Source organism: Aythya fuligula, chromosome 5, assembly GCF_009819795.1.
Source record: "Aythya fuligula isolate bAytFul2 chromosome 5, bAytFul2.pri, whole genome shotgun sequence".
Classification (NCBI taxonomy): Eukaryota; Metazoa; Chordata; class Aves; order Anseriformes; family Anatidae; genus Aythya; species Aythya fuligula.
The window spans coordinates 29957432-29978509 of NC_045563.1; positions in this window are offsets into that span (position 1 = coordinate 29957432).

Sequence of the window (21078 nt, forward strand, 5' to 3'; positions counted from 1 at the left end):
ATTTATGTATATATGTATATATAAATACATGTAAGTATATTTAAATATATATATGAACACACAGTTTCACTTGTAAACACTCATACTTACAGAGATACCATTGCCATGATGGACCTATGTATGACAATAAGACAATAAAGCTCTCTAAAGAGATATATCAAGCTTCCCATAGAGTAAGGAATTGTCTCAATAAGAGCGAAGTTAGATTTTTCTGCTTTTTATGCCAGGACTCTGAAATACTCATATTATTACTCCCATATAGGAAATAATGAATTAAGGTAATTTAATTTAGAAGTTTGTTGCTTTTTTTTTAAACCCTAATATATATATTTTTTCTTGTTTCTTATAAGAAAGAATTCTGATGGATGTGAAGTGGTACTGGATTACTTGGAGACAAATTTTGCCAGACATAGCTTTATTCATCTGTTCAAATAAGGTCATGTTTTTGTGCAGTTTAGTTTGAATGGCTATTCTATCTGCTCACTATGCTATTTTACCCACCTCAGGAGAATCTGTAAATAGATATCAGTGTCACTCATGGTAGTCTAATTGCGTTAATATTAAATGTTTCAGATTCTGTGTTATGCAATAATGCAGCTGGTCTTCACTGCACTTAAATTAAAGTAGATATTTGGTTATTAGGCCACTTACCATACGTCTGTGCAATCTGCAAATTAGAGTGCTAGTTATAAGCAATTTCTTGTTTCTGTTCCCTCAAGTTTGCTTGCAAGTTGTTGAGAATTACATTGCAAATGGTTTAATTTACTGTTTACTTTCTAGTAATGACACTGCATTGTCCTTAATACTTGCTTATAACAAGTACACAAATGTCTTTTTTTTTTTTTTTTTTTTTAATTTATGCAATTGGTGCAAACCTTCCTAGAGTCCACAGTGGTTATGCTTGGAATCTGTTTAAGTTTTCTAGGTTAAAGCTGTTTTTATCAAGAAAACAATTTAGAAACTACATATGAAAATTCCTTCCCTCCTTCCTTCCCTCCCTCCCTCCAGAGCTTCCTTCCTTCCTAACTTCCTTCCTTCCTTCCTTCCTTCCTTCCTTCCTTCCTTCCTTCCTTCCCATTTATTAGTTTCCAAGCTCACACAAATGAAACTTTTATGATGTGATAAACACACAATGAAGGTTTTAATTGTAATATGTCTCTCAAATGTTTTTTTTTTTATTATTTATTTATTTATTATTTTTTTATTTTTGTTTTTTAAGTATAAGAGATACCTCTATCTTTTGGAGAAATTAAACAATCCTTGAGGAAGTGAACTAAATCTAGAGTCCAAAGTCTAAATAAAATGTAATTGAAGGAAAAAATCTCCATCTAAATTCCAACTAGATGGTAAGTGAAATATTACTTTTCAGGAATACTGTTCTTAAATGTTTTACGAATGTTAATGTCTAACAAATATTTTCAAAGACCTATTGGATTGTATAGTTCCTACTTTTTCACCTGTTCTAAAGTTCTGTGGGAAGGAAGTAGCAGTTTTGAAAGAAATGAAGTATCTTCCAGCCTCTATATTTGAAGCTCTGATAGTCTTCTTACCATCTTGTCTTAGAACAATTGTTTCTCTCCATAACAAGATGAAAAGACTCAGGGACACAGTGGTTTCCTAGTCATAAAAAGACTCAGAGACACTCAGAGACACTGTAGTGTCCTAGCCATAAAATAGCCACAAAATCAGAACATGTCACAGCCTGCAGACAGAACTTGGAAGGACAGAAACAAACATTATGTTTAGTCCCAGTGTTCTGAACCATGAAACTCATATGGGCAGATTTTCTTATATTCTCTCTCAAATGCCTCTTCATCTCTAGTTGAAGTACGAGCTTATTGTTATCCCTTTTTTATTGCTTCCTTTGTTCTTATTTCAAAAAATCATTGTGAAAAAGCAAAGGATTAAGAAGAAGAAAAAAGAATAATTTACAATTTGCAGGAGAAATTATAGCTGGCATATCCACATACATATTATAGCTGGTATATCCATTATGTATCAAAGATTGTTAAATTTTACATCCAGATTTAAAAGAGCTGGTTTAACAGAATGAATTATCAGCCAACGTTTCTCAAATCCACCCAATACACAGAGTCAATGCAGCTGTGAGTATATCAATCAGCTGGTGACTGTGCTGAATGCTATACTATTACCTATTTGTAACTAGCAGATACAGGCATGTTTGCAAGCACCTCTAAACTAAAAAAGGCTTTGCAGTACACAAAGCAATGATAAAATTTTGATTCTAAGGCTAAAATTTATAGCACATGCAGGAAGTCTGTCTGGCAAATGTCTCAACCAGGGAGCACAGATTTAAACACCAGACCTGTTATTCCACACCATACTTTCTTGATTGTGAATTCAATGGTCATGATCAACCCCCAAGCTACTTCTCTAGACCTTGGCCATATGTCTGTTTCAGTTCAAATGGGCAGAAGGTGTCCAAAAAGTCCTCCTAGCTCTTAGATGACGAGCTCTCTTGTCTGATGCAGTCCATCTAGTCAGGACAACACAACATTTTTGTATCACTAATGAGATAAAAATATCACAAGATTATTGATTATTGATTAAGAATATCATAAGATGATTGATAAGATTATTCAGTATGCTATATTGTAACACAAGGAAATGATGTGGTATGAAAATTAATGAACTGAATTATTTTTACTTTTCAGTAAACTTTTTTGTTTGATTTATTTTGGCTTCTAAGCAAGGAAGAAGGATAAAGTACAAACAGGCTTATCACATACGGCAGGAGAAAGCATCTGTTTTCAGAAATCTCATTTCAATCACATTACAAAGCATACTATCTCCATATATATAACGAATTTAAATTGTAAAGTAATTATAGAACTTAATTTGTACCTTTTTTATGATGTTGATTATGGCTTTGTGGTTTCCTTGATTCTTTTGCACAAATCTGGTCTTACATTTAAAAGCTACCTATATGCTAGTTACACAGTTCAGATTCACTTTACCCTGTGCTCTACCTATAAAAAGATACAAGACAATCATTAACAAATTCTAAAATGATTACTTCACTGAAATGAGCAGTCAGTAAAAATAATCGTCTAATACGAAACTTTTGCCTAGACATGTAAAATGCTTTTTCAGTTGCTGAGATAGCAGATAATAAGGATGGATCAGGAAAATACTGTGAACACAGACAATCCCAACAAAACAGATTGCAGGTTTAAAGAGCTGACCCAAATGAAAAGTCTAGTTTAAATTTAAAAACTGCTTAACTAAATGAATGAAGCAATAGTTATAAGGTCCAAAAAAATGATGAAATATGTAAATTATTTTTGAAGCTCTTGAAGTTCTCAAAGAGACTACAGTAGTATATTAAATTGCATAGAATCCCCTTATTTCATTGTGAGTATTAGCTGCTCCATGAATTGCTGAAAAGACATCAGTCGCTGAGGTCAGTTCCTTACCACCACAGGCAAGATGTATGGTCTCTTTTAAACTTCTTGAACTCCATCTAAGTCAGGTCACTGACCAGAATTAGGCTAATGCTTTAGTCTCTCTTTTTTTTTTTTTTCTTTTCTTTTCTTTTTTTTTTTCCTTTCTTTTTTTGAAAATGGATTTTGAATAGGCACAATAACATCTAATGGAAATAAGTTAGGATTACACCTACTCTGTATTTGGCTGTATGAAAAACAACAACAAAAACAAACAGAATAACTACGTGGCCTGTGCCTACAGCACCTCACTTAAAATAGATAAAGTAGAAATAAAGTAGAAATAAAGATAAATAGAAAGGAAAGATGAAGTCTTTTCTTTCTCTTGAATTACTATACAAACAGTTGATCTTTAGACAACACTGCAACTCCAGATCTGTTGCTCTATTTGTTTACTCCTTTTTCTTTAGGTTTTCTCAAATTCTTACCACTTACTGACCAAAATTCATTTCAGACAGCTTTATTAGTGCCAGATTTCAGTGGCTGAAACAGAAATATCTAGTTGTTCTCTCCCTGAGCTGAAAGCAAGTGGTCCTGTGAAATATTATCTTTATCATCAGGTGGTTGTGCTAGCAATATTTTGTCAGAGAAAAAAGCAATTTTTTGCACTGTGACCTACATATGGATGACATTAGCTGTTCTTTCACTCTGGAACCCCGCTCTAATACAACCAGTTTAATATGTACAACTCATTCATGCACTTTGCGCACGGTTTACAAAGCACACATGCAAAGATATATGAAAATACAAATATATCAGATTAAAATTAATTCATTTTCCCCTCCATTTAATTTATAATTAATTTTGGAGGAGTGGTTGGAAAGCTGCCAGGCAGAGAAGGACCTGGGAGTGATGGTGGATAGTCGGCTGAATATGAGCCAGCAGTGTGCTCAGGTGGCCAAGAAGGCCAACGGCATCCTGGCTTGTATCAGGAACAGCGTGACCAGCAGGGCTAGGGAGGTGATCGTCCCCCCTGTACTCAGCTCTGGTGAGGCCGCACCTCGAGTACTGTGTTCAGTTTTGGGCCCCTCGCTACAAGAAGGACATCGAGGTGCTTGAGCGGGTGCAGAGAAGGGCGACGAAGCTGGTGAGGGGCCTGGAGAACAAGTCCTACGAGGAGCGGCTGAGGGAGCTGGGCTTGTTCAGCCTGGAGAAGAGGAGGCTCAGGGGTGACCTTATCGCTCTTTTTAGGTACCTCAAGGGAGGCTGTAGCGAGGTGGGGGTTGGCCTGTTCTCCCACGTGCCTGGTGACAGGACAAGGGGGAATGGGTTTAAGTTGAGCCAGGGGAGTTTTAGGTTAGATGTTAGGAAGAACTTCTTCACTGAAAGGGTTGTGAGGCACTGGAACAGGCTGCCCAGGGAAGTGGTGGAGTCACCATCCCTGGAAGTCTTCAAAAGACGCTTAGATGTAGAGCTTAGGGATATGGTTTAGTGGAGGGCTGTTAGCGTTAGGTTGGAGGTTGGACTCGATGACCTTGAGGTCTCTTCCAACCTAGAAAATTCTGTGATTCTGTGATTCTGCGATTCTTTATCCTACCTATATTTGGATATATTTTTCAGATTGAACAAGATAAAACTATGATACTATTTCGTCATTGTACTTCTCAAATAGAGGAGATGATTCTATGGAATCTGCAGTTATTAATTTGTGTTATTTTTAAGTGTGTTAATGGATGTTAAGAAGATGAGTGCTGAAATTTACATAAAGTAAAACAAAGAACTTTCGGAAACATATTAAAAATAAAAATAATTCCATATGCTAACATTTTGCAGATAATTTCCATCTGTTTATACTGAAAAAGATTTGGAATCTAGCTAAAAAAAAATAAATACCAGTGTCAGAGAAAACTTTTGCTTAATGACTTATCAGAAATCCATGTGGCTGCTTGGACAGATGTGTTTCATGTTAGTTTTCACATTTAAATATGTTCTTAAAAGCTCTTAAACAGCTTAGTGAACTGTGAATGTTCTCTGACTTCTGCATCTGTTTCTGAGTGCAAAACATTATTTTTTTTTAAATCTGCATTGATATCCAAAGCATTTATCACAATTCTGTCCTTGATAAAGTAATTATATGAGCAACATAATCATACTGACCTTAATATGGCTTAATATGGATGGAAAGAACAGTCCACAGTGGAATATTGTCAAACTGATTCAAGTTCTGTTATGTCTTTCTAATGGCTTTCTCACTACATTAAGGATTTCTTGTTTTCAGGACTTATAAACACAGCCAAAATCCAATTTCAATCCATGGGTTAAGGAAAGCCTAATTAAAAGTGGTTATTGCTGATATAATTTTCATGTTGAATCTAGTACTTACTAAATTGTGAACAGCTCTTGAGGTTCTGGTGGGGTGCTAGTATCACACTAACTTAAATGTTTAGGCAGTTAATCACTATATGTTACAAATATAATTTAAGTTTCTTAGTATAGTATCAGTGCTACAGCCAAGTATTTTCTGGTATGATTTTTTTCTACATTTAGTTAATTAACTCCTCACTGAGCAAAGGAATGTTCCAGCCGATCTCTAAGCGTACTGGAGTCTTGCGAAGAGTACATGTATATGTAGCTAAAAGGAAACCTTCCACTCCTTCAGGAGAATGATTGCTAAGGATGCAATGTTTTGTACAATGTTTTTGTACTTTCTACATTGCTTAGGTGGTTCTGTTTGGTTTTGAGCTGTTTACACTCATGACACTGAGAGCTGTTGATGCTCAGCATTTATGAAAAATATGTCAGGCATATTCAAATCTTTAAATGTGGATTTCAGTGTCTAATACTGACTGTTAAACAACTATTACAAAAAAAGTAGTTACTTTTGAAATTTCCTGCCTGCTTGTTTAAAATTCCAAAAGTCCTAAGAGCAGAAAACAAAACAAAACAAACAAACAAAAAAAACTTTTTTTTTTTTTTTTTGGTAGCTCAGTAAAGCACATTGGAAGTTTATCAGTAACATATAACATTGCTGAGAGCTTATTAATACCTATTTTTTGTTCCTTGACACTGCAGAAGGACCCAACCTGGCAGTGGTTTGTATTTTCTGTTTGTACCCTATCTTCGTCGTAGATTAAAGCAAAACACCGGTGCTCTGAACTTTGAGATCTTCACATTCCAGGTGCATGTGAAGAATCTGTTAACTTATGTATATATCTCAGACAAATGCCTTTAATGTCAATTAAAGCAGAAAAGTTTCAGTTGGCTTCACTGGAAGAGGGCTAGGTCCTTTAACACTTTGTAAACAATGTGGTAAATTGAAAAAACACATTTTTCTTTACTCTGCCCTTAGAGCAAAAAATGTGTTGAGTTCATGAACAAATCCATATTCATTCAGATCAAGGAAATGGGGAATGAGCACTTCATCTGTGATCTCATTGACTGAAAATGGAAGAGCCCAGATAGGTTAGCAGAGTAATTGTTTGGAACATTGCAAATGTGCATTTTGTTATGTAGGTCAGTAAAGACAGGAAGTGTTATCACTCATTTTGTTTGCTTAGCGCATAGCATACCCTCTTAAGTGGCATCAAGCAATGAAAATATTTTGTAACACTCACACTCATTTATGGAGTCTATTCTTATCCATGAGAACAGTAGCTTCAATTGCCATCTTGCCCAAACCACTATATTAATTAATAAAGAGAGCATTGCTTTTGAGTATTTTGTCTTCCCTTGCCTATTGGGTTTAAATACAATATCCTTAGTACCTAATAGTTCTTTTGATTGTGGATTTTTATATTCAGCTTTTGCACTGTATCAGTGCTACTCCTTCAAAGAAAATAAAAATAGCCAAGTTAGCATTAAAACAAAACCCAAACAGTGCTGCTGACTCTACTCAGATATGGATCAATGTATCACAGATTGAGACCTTTCACTTTAGATTTTTGAAAGCAGTTTGGTAGCTCTCTACTTAAGAACACTCATTGAATTACTGGAAGACACGATCTTGGATTCTAGCCAGTATTTGTTTGCTGTTATACATTAAGAAGACTGTGTTACAAAGTGGAGAAAGGCTGTCTCCACTCCTCTATCCAATGGTTTTGGCCATTTAAAGTTAGTGCTAACATTTATTATCCACCCTCATCTCAAGAAAAAATCTAGTTTACACCAGTTCCCATTGTGTTTTAACTTTAGATTTAGGAGTATGAAACACAAAGTTTCCTCCTTCTCTTTCAAGCTTTTAATGTTAATATAGCTGTTCCTATATTAAAGAGCTATAATTATGAAGATACTGACACTACTTTCTTATTAATTACATGATAAAATATAACACTCTATTTACCAGGTTTGAAAGGGCCCTTGTGCTCCACTGTCATCTAGATCAGGCAGGATTTTGTTGGTGTCATTCTTGATGGCTAAGCTGGACTCTTCAGAGGAGAAAGAAATAGGTAAAGTGGCTATTGCTTTCAGAGCTTACTCTATTAAGTATAGTTTCCTGAAATTATCATACTTATTTTAAAAATATAAATATAATAATGTTGAATATGTCACAGAGATAGAGAAACACTGAGGAAAAAGAGAGGGGTAGGTCACCGCATCCAAAAGGGAAATGCAAAAGCAAAAAGGAGAAAGCACAGTAGATGAAGCTGAAGAATTCTTTAAAATCAAGGAGGTAGGATGATTGGGGGGTGGGTGTGGGGGGGGGGGGGGGGGGGGGGGGGGGGACGGGGGGCTCCTAACATAGTCCATTGAGCTGATAAATTGGTGCATCCTTTTGCTAGTCTTTCAGTGACCTCATTTAATGCCAGTTCCACGAAATTTGTTAAAATGCACTGTTCTTATATCAGTCACGTGAGAACAGAAGGGGCACCGATGTGCAGTGTACTATGGTAGTTTTTTTACTCAAGGAGTTGTTTAGTAAAGTCCAAGTGGTAGAATACTATCCCCTCTTGCAAGTTTGCCCCAACTTTTCTATCATCTATCATCTATAATTAATTCACCAATAACTATACAATGCTGAATATCAGTGTTATTTATTATCTTAGGCTATCTTTATTATCTTAAATGTCTACAATATTAAACAAAGGTTTGTATGCACCATAAGCTAAAGAAAACTAGGAAAAAAAATAATTAAAAAAGAATCACCAGGTTAAAGTGAATGGAGGGGTAGGTTACTACATACAACAAGACAGAATGGCACATGATCCTGCTTTCCTAAACCATGTAAGAGGCTTAGTTTTTATGCAGGTTTTCCCTTGCATTGCTTTCTGATTGAAACTCCCACTCAGAAGACTGACTATCTCAAACTGAGGCCAGCTACTGGCTCTCCAGTCATATTTAGTTCATAAACAATTTGAATGCATATTCTCTTCTAGGCCTACATTCCTGGGTGTGGGAGTAAACAAAATTGCTGATGACAGGCTTTGGTAGTTTTCTGAAATTTAGCCAAAAGCCAGCCCTGGAGTCTCAGGATCCCTGCAAAACCATCAACTGCAGTCTCCTCTATAATATAACACCCTTGTCTCTCCAAGGAATGCAATATGTATTTCTCAATTATGTAACAGTTTTGATATGCAAGTAGGGGAGTGAGGGAAGTTGGTGGCTTCTGCTATACAGACTTTCTATTTGCTTCACTTGGTGTTTCTTAAGTGGAGCAGACTGTATTCTTAGCCTGGGTGATTAAATGAAGGCATTTTACTAAATGGAGCACTGCAGTCTTTTTCCTTTCTAGTGTACAATTCTAACAGCTCTATATTGCCTAGAAAATCTCACTACACGCTTTGAACTCTACAAAGATAAGTTTTTTTGTATTACTGCCTTCTTGTTTCCAATAGAAATTCTCAGTCTCTGTCATCTCTCCTCTTTCCCCTCTTGTCCCCATCTCTCTTTCCACTCCTTCATTCTCCATGCCCCCCCCCCCCCCCCAGTAGAATTAAACGAGTTAAACGAGCTGATATTTTTGCAGGTACAGAAATTAAACAAAGCTTTGATGAGTCAATTTTTCATTATCATTAAGACAAGCCTTTGATCTTAGCCAACGTGTGATCTCTCAGAGCAGCTGCTTGTATTCCACAGATACACTCCACGCTTTTTTTAGGGATCTTCTTTATCTCCAATGTGAAACTAGCTTTAATATGGTCAGTGTCTGAAATTACTGACTGGATATAAGTAGGTGGCTCACTAGGATGTTGAAGTAGTGAGATATGATAAAGTATTAGCACAGTTTAACAGTCATGTAAATGATTGTAAAACATAGGTCTCAAGCAGTGCTTAATCTGTAAGAAAGAAAACATGCTAGTACCATTATATTAACAGATGAGTGCCAGGAATCTTCTGGGTCACCTAGTCCTTTTTAGCAAAAAAAAAAAAAAAAAAAAAAAAAAAAAAAAAAAAAAAAAAGCTATTTTATGAAATCACTTCTGTCAATCTCAGATAAAAAATGCTTTTGAAATAAGCATAATATAATCCATAGGAGAAATGAGCCTAATCCAAGCGATGTTTACTGTTACTCTAAATCATTTCCTTGTACACTAGGTTTTGGAGACAGACTACTGAAAAGAGATTATAGAAAGTATGCATTAAATAAGTAGCTTTCTAAACTATGTATAGTACAGCTTTGCATGAAACACTTTCAAACTTTTTATGCTATTTCCCCTCACAGAGAAAGAATGTCAAAGTCAGATGTGAATTTTAAACTAGCTTAAGTACTACTGAATTTGATGAGATATGATGCATGCCTTTTTGAAAATACACCTGTTTAAATTACTTATGTGTTTCTGTGATCTGCACTTCTGTTTATTTTAATCTTCATGTCAGATATCATGCTCATAAGCATTAGTTTTCATTGGTTAGTACAAAGACCATCTTTTTCAGTCAGTTATCATAAGGATTATGTTTTTCCAGAATGATCTCCCTTTTCTAGTTTTGGTATTACTGTGTACCATTTCTTTACAATTCAAATAATTATAAAAATTAAAAGAGAGCAAACAAACTTCTTCTTCAAAAGAACAACAACAACAAAAAACACCTTTCTGACTCAATGACCGATACGCAAAAATAAAATCTTAAGATTGTGTTGCCTCCATTTAATTCTGTCTTCCATGCTGCACTAAGCATAGCACAACTGAGTAAAGGACCTGAGAGATCAAAAGGACACAGATAGCATCATAACTTTTGGAAAATCATAGGATTACATTAATTAATTAATTACATTAATTAATTCATTTTCTTTTTTTTTTAATTTATTTTTTTATTATTGCTATTTTCTTAATGAGAACCTATTGCGATTCAGTGCAAGATACAGATACCCTATAACTGTAATCCCATCTTTGTAAATAATCTTTTAGCCAAATACAGCTGATGTAAGCATTATTTTATTTCTGCTTTTGGATAGTTCAGGGAGTGAAGTAAAATGTTTGTTTGTAAACACCCACGTTATAGACTTTCAGAACTGGTTGAGAAAAACTTGATTATTAGTGTTGTGGTTGGGGGTTTCTTCTCACTTTGTTTTCTTGTTGATGTGAAATAATGTAAATTACCTATCAACACTGTGTCTGTTTCGGCTTGTCTGAACACCTCAACACATTGAGGATGCCAGAAATGAAAAACAGAAAATGTATTTGATCAGAGTACACAACACCCAGAAAGGTTTGTGTTTCTCTCTTCGACTGTGCAGAGAAATCCTACGTGCTGTTGCATAGGAAGAGTAAGTGATCTGATCAAACTTTAAGTACCTATTATTCAGATTGTATATCCAATTATGAAGTTTTAGCACAAAGTTACAGTACATTATAGAAGAGAAGGCCTCTCTTCTGAATTTCTGTATTTGGGGAGGTGTGTTGAACCCTGTTACTGCTAACGGGACAGCCTAAGTGGTAAGCTTCTGAAAACTTTACTTCTAGTAGTACTGCTGTTTAGGATACTGAATAGCAACTGGTAAACCTAAGGAAATTATAAGGTAAGAGGAAAGTAAGGTAAAATTATAATTGTGGAGGTAAAAATGTTATCTACTTGTTTCTAATTCCACAAGTTACTTTCTGTTTTATTGTATCAAGTCAGTATTTCACTTTAAAAATATTAAATATTTCTTATCTATAAACTTATACTACTCTCTACATATTTGCATTTTTACAGTCAATAATTATTCAATGCAATTCATGTTGTATTTATGATTCTATTTTCTTCTTTCCTCCTGCAAATTTCTCCTGAACACAGTGAGTTTTACTCGTCCCCCGGTTTACACAGGACTAATATTCACTGCTGGTAGGAAGACTGACAGCTTTCATACAGACTGGGATTTGATTAGCATGCAATATAGCTCCAGTCTTACACTATGGTTCTTGAGTTCTCTAACACAAAGCCAAAACTTTTGCCACTTGAGCTTATAGTGTGTATTGTTTATTATACATACAGTTGCAGTATTTGGACACACAGTCATAAGTCAGACATTGAAACTTTATTTTTAAAAAAGGCCAGAAAATAAAGATGACTAAGCCTGAGGAGAAGCAAGGTCATATGGACAGACATATCTAACTACAGTACAGCCATTAGTATAATCAGTAAGGAGCTAATATATATGTGTTTTTGTTTTCATACTTGCATATTTATTTGACTAAAGACAAATGAACAAATTATGACTTTCACAACCCTATTTTTTTCTGTTGTGTTTCATAAAAATGAAGAAAGCTATACAACTGGTCTGTATGGATATTTTTTGTTTATTTTTAAAAATCTACAATCAACAGTTTAAAACAACTAGTCTGGAAAAGAGATCAGTCTGTATGTCTGGCATGTCCATAGTAATTAGTTCCCAAGTAGTGTAAAATGTTTAACTCCAACAGAAGAATTTTAATTTCATTTCAACCATTATTTTCAAGGGTAACATGTCAAAGCTTAGCACTTTCCCCTGGATTCAGTTCAGCTGGCTCACAGCCAGCTAAAGTCCAGCTTTCCAATCAGTTGTGATCTAATGCATGAGAATGAGTTATGTTGTTTAAGATGAAATAAAATCTATAACTCTACCACTAGTCAGAATTTTGATTTAGTGGAATGTGTTGAAATATATTGTCCCAAGCTGTGTAAGCAACAAAACAACCCAGGTTTCCTAGTTATAAAATGCAAGCTGGATTGTTTCAAATACTTTTTATTCATTTATGTGATCAAATTGTTTCAGACATCTCTGCATGACAATTTGCTATAAAATTCAACTCACAGTAATATCTGAGAATTAACAGTTATGCATTTCAGATGAGAACTTTTTTTTATACTTCATGATCTGTGAATGTGCAAAGGCTTTGCTTATTATGAACACCCCAAAATGATACACAGATGAAGGCATATTCATATCTGAAAAGGTGCACTGTTGTACAGTAACTGTATTTGTGACTGAATTTTAGGTTAGAAAGTCAATATGACATATGAGGCAATCCATGTCAGAAAAGGTTCTATAGTTCATATTTTTTAAAGTGAATCAGCATTTGAAGAAACTTTGCCTTTTGTGGAGAGTCAGAATACAGAGAAATCTATGAAAACATGATCAATGAAACAAAGATTTAAGTTCATAGGCAGACAGCAATTATAACATTTCATAGTGGAAATTAGCAGGTGCTTCATTTTCTTTCTCTATCACAGCTTAATTTTAAAGTGCTGAAGATGGTTTCTTCCCAGTTAGCTTTTAAAGAAAATATTTTACCCCTATTGTTTAGGAAATTGAGAGTTATTGCGCATTTGTTGAAGTCTCAAAATTTGCAGTGTTGGGAAATATAAATTTAAATACTGTAACAAATATTTGTTCACAGCACATTTCCTTGAAAAGTATTGCCTAGAAGAGAAGAGAAACAGGAGGAACAAGAAAATAAAACAAGATTATGTTGTTTTTCTTGCTCTATCACTTTTACAATTCCACTGACTATCTGTTTTTGTCCTGACTTTTCTCATGTAAACACTCGTGTTTAAGAGGAAAATCTAAGTTGTCCTCCTCTCCATCCACAGAGAATCCTCTTTGATATAGGACCAGTGTACAAAAATAATTGCAACTATAACTCAGCTAATTACTTTGTCCTTTCTTTTCATTGTTATTTGTAATAGCAACAAACAAACAAAATCAAACCAATGAGAAATAGTCTGCAGTTATGCTACAATAGTTCTGACTGTGCTGCCGTGTCTCACCATATATGTGCCAAATACTGGACTCTTCTCTTTTCTCTGCTAAAATTCATCTGCAATTTTCCTAGAATCTAAGGTTTCCGTGCCTAGCCAACACAGCTACACAGGCCACCTGTTGCAGTTAAACAGAAGAAAGGTCTGTATGGGGGCACTAAAAACTGTGTCCAAGCAGTTCGTCTAGATAAACTAGGACTGGGAGCTGAAAACCTTAAGAAGTCTGGACAGCTACTTGAAAAGCCATTTGAAAGGATCTAAAATTTCTAAACTTAAAAATTTGGAGAAATGTCAAAGCAAGAGACATAGTGACAAGCAAAATTTGTAACAAAACAAGCAAAATAATGTATATTACTCGCTTTGATTTGGGTTGCGTTCACATCAGGTCATTGGTTATTTTTCATTTTAAAACATAGAAAGTAGTATTTGTGGTCATTTCCATTCTTTTTAACATTTTGAAATTTCAAGCAGAAGAAGTTTTGCTCAATGCAGACTTAATATTTGGGAAGGATTTCGCTGAAGAGATCTGAGGGAATCAATTAACACTTCTGCACTAAGTATACTAATTTATTCTAGTATGCTATGCTCATACCTAGATATACATATATTTAAGGGTTAAAGTTTCATTTAACTTTTCTTTTAAATGATATATTTTAGGATTGTATTTAAAAATACTATTTCATTGAAGATACATATCCAAAATTATTTTGCAAGGGTAAAATATCCTCCAAAGTGAAACAGTATTCATATATTCATTTTTAAATTAATATAAAACTGTGGAAAAGTAGACTCCTGGCTGATTAATATAATCAAATATAAAACTATTTATACAATTAATATAACATTAATATAAATTAATATAAAAATGTTTATATTGATGATATATGATGATTGTAAGATTAATATAAAAATGTTTATATTCATACATTTTACCAATGAAACAAAGCATTCAAAAGCTATATTCTTTCCTTTTCCTAATATGAGTATACCATACGAGTTATTTTGCAGTCCTTCAATAATGGAATTTTGAAGATAGTGCTTGAATTATTCCATATACTGGGAAATATCTATGGCACAGTGCACTCTCTCTATTATTTTTCAGTATTTCCTTTATTTCAGGATTTACGTATTTCCAAACATTGTGTTTACATCCATATCTGCTCTACAGTTAAGGCACTGCTTATGTGTGTGTGCAATGCATTCATTTTTTCCAGATATCTGGGTAGAATTCACTAATCACCAATTCTACTGCACCCAGTATTGAGTATACTGTTAGTGCATTGCCACCAGCCACTTCATCGCTTGGATATCTATAGAGAATGCCAGCAGAATCGATGCATTTCTCTCACAAACATTCATTAGAAACAACTCACCATAAGACCACAAAAAAGAGGCAACATAACAAGAATTTTGAAAGAATGCGGTAATTCAGCTTAACTTCATCACAGACATTAGTGTTCAGAGTGGTAAGACAACCCTAAGGTCAATGGTGTTAAAAGCTTTTTGTTTACTGAATAATTCTCAGTTTTTATTCTAACGGCTGTGGCAAAGGTGTGATGATCTGAATTGTTCTACAAGTTGAACTGCACTGTGTTCGGCAGAAAGAATGGCCGAAAACACGACAGACACTAGTATGGTCAGATCATGCTCTACCTTATTACCCGAATTACCTGACTTTTATAACAAACTTAATTCTCACACAAGATTATTGGTCAAAAGCACTCAGACAAACAACTGCAAGAAAACAACCCCACCTGCAAGAAAACAACCCCTTGTAATTAGCAGTCATGTAGATCCCGTCCTTGAAGCCAGCTGCTGGCAACAATATTTTTTCTAAATTCCTCAATCGGGCGATGTGGGAACACTGTCATGGGAACTTCTCATAGTTGTCCTGGTAGCTTGGCTTGCTCAGCTGCAGCAAGTCATGGGATCTTTGCTGTTTCAAAAATCCCTCAACATTCTACCACCATCTTCTTGCCTGAACATTTGCAAATTTTCTCTGAACCAGACTTCTCTCATGCAATATCGAGATTAATTTAGCTCGTCTTACAAATGTAATAGAAGAATGCCATATCCCATAGCAAACATAGCTGAGCACATGTTGTGTGACTATGTGTTTATCTAAGCAAATTCACTGTGGCTCCATGGCCAATGCTTTAAATACGAATTATTCTAGACAGTTGTAATTAGGTCATGGATGAGGAGCTATATTTTAAATGTTCCCTTTAATTTCCTCCATGTCTGATAAGGCAGTTCTAACCAGTGGACCTTGCTTTTCTGTACTATACTTAACTGTGCTACTCTCATCAAAAAATTAAGTCTGATTTGCTTCTTCAACTCTCTTCTCTCAGTATTTACCTATGGATTTTTCAAGAAACTATATCTTTATTCATTTAAGAATCTTCCAGAGATTCCTATACTTCCACATACAAAGTATTAGTCTTTTAAGTGTTCAAAATTTTAGTAGTTTGGGAGCAAGGGCTCATTAATGCGTAACATTGCAAGGAATCATAAATGAGTAATAGCAAGAATAGATAGTGTTCAAAGTAACAACTATGTAGACAACAGCCTGCTTGGAAGGTATTTTGAAAACTGAAACATTTCTGCAAGTGTCACTACAACTTTAAAATTAGTTGTGTTGGTGGTTGACTGATTGATGATGATTATGAGAAAAGTTCCATGAAACATAAAGATGTTACTGTATAGAAATCAGATACACTCTAGATGCTTGTTTGTTCCCTTTCACATAAAATATAAGAAAATAAGCTCTTAGATGGATATTTAGTTCTACTATTTGATTTATTGTTCTTCACTGTATTTTTTGTATGTTTTCACTCTTTTTTTTCCCTCTTTTCTTTTCTTTTTTTTTTCTTTTTTTTTTTTTTTTTTTTTTTTTTTTCTCTTTTTTTCCCCAAACTACTAAGGCTTGCCTGTCTGGAGACAGAAGTGATCACTCATTATGTGAAGCAACACTTGGAGTTGTATTAAAGTTAATTATTAAATAAAGTGTATTATAAAAATATTTCTATATTCTAATATGTTGTGGAAACTGAAATGTGAAGTTTTGTAACAACCCTCCTACTGGTTCACTTTTCCTTTCCAAATAAAATGATATATTTCAGACCAGATATATGTCCTCTGATCCAGCTTCAACCTGGCTTTGGATATTCCAAAATCTCAAAGCAAACAATACACAAATTTTTTACTCAATGGGATCTATTATTGACTTATTTAGGTAGTTTGCATATATCAGTCTCACAATTCTTGTGAAGATTAAGGATATAACCATAAAGTTTAACTCTGCCGGATACAACTGTGAAATATTTCCCATATTTTTTCAAAAGTTGAAAAATGGACAAAACAATGGGAGCAGCAGAATATGCTGAAATTGGCAGGATTGGGTAGCCAAGCTGCAGCTGGGCTTCTTCTGCCTTGTATGGAACAAAAAAAGGAGCATATTATATTACAAAAATGTTAGTTCTGTTATCAGATGTGTCTACTTTCTACAGCTTTTTTACTGAGTGCACCTAATACTTAAGGTGCAACAGAGTTCAGATGTCTCCTCCATGAGTTAACATTAAATGCCATATAGCTTTCCATTTACACTTGAATTGGTGTGAAAGTACTGTAAAAAAAAGTAAGAAAGAAAGTACTGTAAAGTAAAAATACTGTGCACTGATGAAGACCTTCTTCACAAAGGTCTGAACATATTTTCCTCCCACTTTTACTGTGTCTTTCCAGCACCTTATGGAGCTTGTTTCTGGAACAATAGGAAGATCTGAATGAGCATGAACGTTGCAGAAGCTTTACATTGGTCTCAGCATGCATTGTGTGCAGATACAAATAATTTTCCAGGGAACTTACACTTTTATGAAGAAAACTGGAACATTTTTCAAAAATACCATTTTTCATAGCTTCCCCATGTCTATGGCCCTGTGTCCTATGGAGGCAACAGGACAGAGAATGAAGTGGAAGGATGTATTTAAGGGGTATACATCTGATTAAAAGTTTTCATACTTCACAGTTCATATAGTTTCTACTAGCAGGTTTCTGTCATGAAATCCTTTCAGTCAAGAGTTCTATGAAGGCTCCCTATTCAGATGGCTGTTTTATTTCAGTGATGTCTTTGAAACAATTAAACATTGCTTTGGAAATGAATGCATCCAACAGCGGGACATCAAATACTTCCCCTCCTAAGTAGCTTTTTCTGGGACATAGAAAAATGTTGAAAGGAATTTTCTGACCTTCCAGAAAATAAATTAATTAAAAAATAAAATAAAGTTCATCTACAACATAATGTGCATTTACTCACATTGTCTAAACTTTTGGGTAGACCTGTGTGGTGCCAGGTGTTCGACTTGATGATCCTTATGGGTCCCTTCCAACTCGGGATAATTGGATTAATATTTAATTTGTATAACTTGAATCTGACACCTAAAAATTAGGAAAACAATCTGTCTTTTGTACCTTGCGCATTCTTTTTGGTCATTATTTTTGTATATTTTGGACGCAAAGTAGCCATTGAAAATGGTGAAAGCATTTACCCTCTAACAAAACAATGAGCTTGAAATGCTGAGAATGAAGACTTGATTAGCTTCTCTTGAGATTAGGTGAATCAGAAAGTGTCTAATACCTGTAATTCTATGTGGTAGTCATTATTATTATTTTCAAGTGTACGAGTATCAGAAAGAATTGGATTTTATTTCTCACTTTTGCTACAAGGTCAGTGGTTGGTGATGTCTGAAATTGAAAACATTGTAATTTCAATTTTTGAAATTATCCAAATAAATGAACCTGAATTGTTTGACTGGAAAAGCTGTTTCATGAGACCTGGGAGAAAGAAAATCTTAATCTTTTCCTATGTTCTTAAATATATGCATATTTCTTCTATTGTCTTAATAAATATCAAAAGTTTATGCACTAAAGCAAAGAAATCTATGACAATGTTAAAATAAATAAATAATAAATAATATAATTTTCAGTTTGATATAAAAAAAATATTTTTAATATGGAAATTATATATTGTCAATAAGGTCTTATTTTCCATCATATCTTTTATTACTTATATTATTCTCATTTTTGAGGATTTTAAAATATTATAGTTATTATTATTATTATATTACATGTCCCCTTTTAAAAGCAATATTCTTATACATTTCCATAGCGTTATATTAGAATCTTTTATGTTCAGGAATCTCAACAGACTTTTATCAAAGCAACAACCTACCTTATAAGAGAACTTCCTTTAGTTTACATTTTTGCACATGCAAAAAATGCTTGCATAAAGTATTTTATGAAGTTTGCACTATGTAGCTTAATCATAATAGGGGCTGTGATGTAAGAAAAGTATGGTTCATTTTGCAGCATAGTTAGGCAGTTTGATAATATAGCCATTGGCATCTAGCTCAAATAAATTAGACTTTGCAACTTGAAAAGATTGAAATTATTATTAGGTTCATAGAGTAGTGGTTGACACACTGAAGTAACTTACATGTAGGAAATTCTGAATTACTTATAAAAAGATACTAAATTGTTAGTAAGGGATCAGGAGTTAAGCTCATAAAAGACAAGCAAGGCAGAAAAGAAAACAAGCAAGGTTAAGATAGGCATCTAGATGGTAGGTATGAGCCAAAGGAAGCTGGTTCACAGCCCTAAAGGGAACACAGATCTACTTGTAAATTCATTAGCAAAAAGCAAGTTAGCCAGCCTACCATTTTAAGCAGTCTTATTGCCAGTAATTATTGATTATTACACAGTAATATTATATCCCCAAACTGACATATTTCTCATAAAAACAAGTCACAAAATGTGTAAGTTGAAATCAGATAAAATCTTACATCTAACATGAGGTGTTTATACCTGACTTCCCTTTTTGCTTTATCTAAAGAGAGAAAAAGAGCACATACTTATATTTATAGCAAAGAGTTTATCTATCAAAGAACAGCAGTCTGTTTTTAATGACTAAATTCCAGCTTCATTTATATCAAGTCTCTGTTTTGTTCAGTAATGCTTCTATCTGATTAATTAAATGTATGTAGAATGATTAATTGATTAATCAATTATTTGGTTATTGCAGTCTCTCTCCAGATATTTATTTTTATACTTACCTCTGTGGAATAATCACTTGCTTCAAATTCCAATGAATTCATTAGTGATGAAAATTAATTGAATCTTTTAAAGTAATTTTACTTTCTCTCTCTACCATGAGTTCACCAAGACACATTTTCAGATGTAATTAAGTAGAAAGAATTATTTCTTAGTTTAAAAAAAATAAATAATAAATATCATTAAAATTATTGCTGTATATCTCAATATTTTAACAGTATAACAAAGCTATGTAAAGATTCAGACACATGCCCAAGGCTATCACTAAAGAGCACAAGTATTCCACTTTAGGTGAAAAGTGCTTCTGGACATGCAGATGGCAAGAAAGAAAGATAGCATCATCAATATGTGGTAGCATCTTCTGGCTTCTTAAGGAATTTACATGGATAAGAGCACACTGACTCATACTAGGACTCTTTCTGATAAGAGTTTGAGGATGTTGCTTTGCACCTTCTCAGATTTCATTTCATTACTACCATTCTTTGAATGGCAAACTGAATATGACACAAGCTACTTATATTGGAATTTTATCCCATGTCTGTCCAAATCAGCAACCAGAAGAAAGTGTCTGAAGGTTTAGAATTCACAGAAGTTATCGAACTTCTCCAGCACTGAGTACAATATATATATTTTTTTAATTAATCAGTTTAAAGGCTGATGGAGTAGCATTTATTTTTTTTTTTCTATGCAAAATTGAATTTAAAAATATGCAAATATAGTCTGGTGTGGAGGTGAATGATCACATGAAGACACAGACCAGCTGAATGCCCAATTAGTAAAGAATTAGTAAAGTAGTTTTACCTGTATAATGTGTTACTTCAACCACCATTGAAAGTACATGGCTATCAAACACTTTTTAAAAAGGCTCCAGGTCTTATTATTAAAAAACTTTACATCAAGGACGGAGGAATAAGCCAAGCAAAGTCAAGATGATACTTTGATAAATACTATATTAATATTAATAATAATAATAATTATAATCTTTAACCATGCCATATATTCCCAATGAGGTTTTTATTGTAAAGAGTAGAGGTGTTTGGCCCAGTCAATTTCTATGGCTATTTTCTATGTAAAAAATCCAAATCAGCCAGCTGTGTTCTTATCTGTAAGAGATGAGAAAACGGAAAGGACATTTTTCTTTGAGACACACATCCACAGAAAGAAGCAGTATAAGGGCAAATTTAGAAAGCAGCAAGTTCACTCAACTCCAGAGATTCTCTTCAGAGCATATTTGAAATAAGAAGGCGTCTGTCACTCCTCCCCCCCCCCCCCCCCCCCCCCCCCCCCCCCCCCCCCCCCCCCCCCCCCCCCCCCCCCCCCCCCCCCCCCCCCCCCCCCCCCTTCCTCTTGATTTCCTAGGTCAGAAACACTAGATGAGTGATCCAAGTACTGTAACAATATCACATGGTTGCTC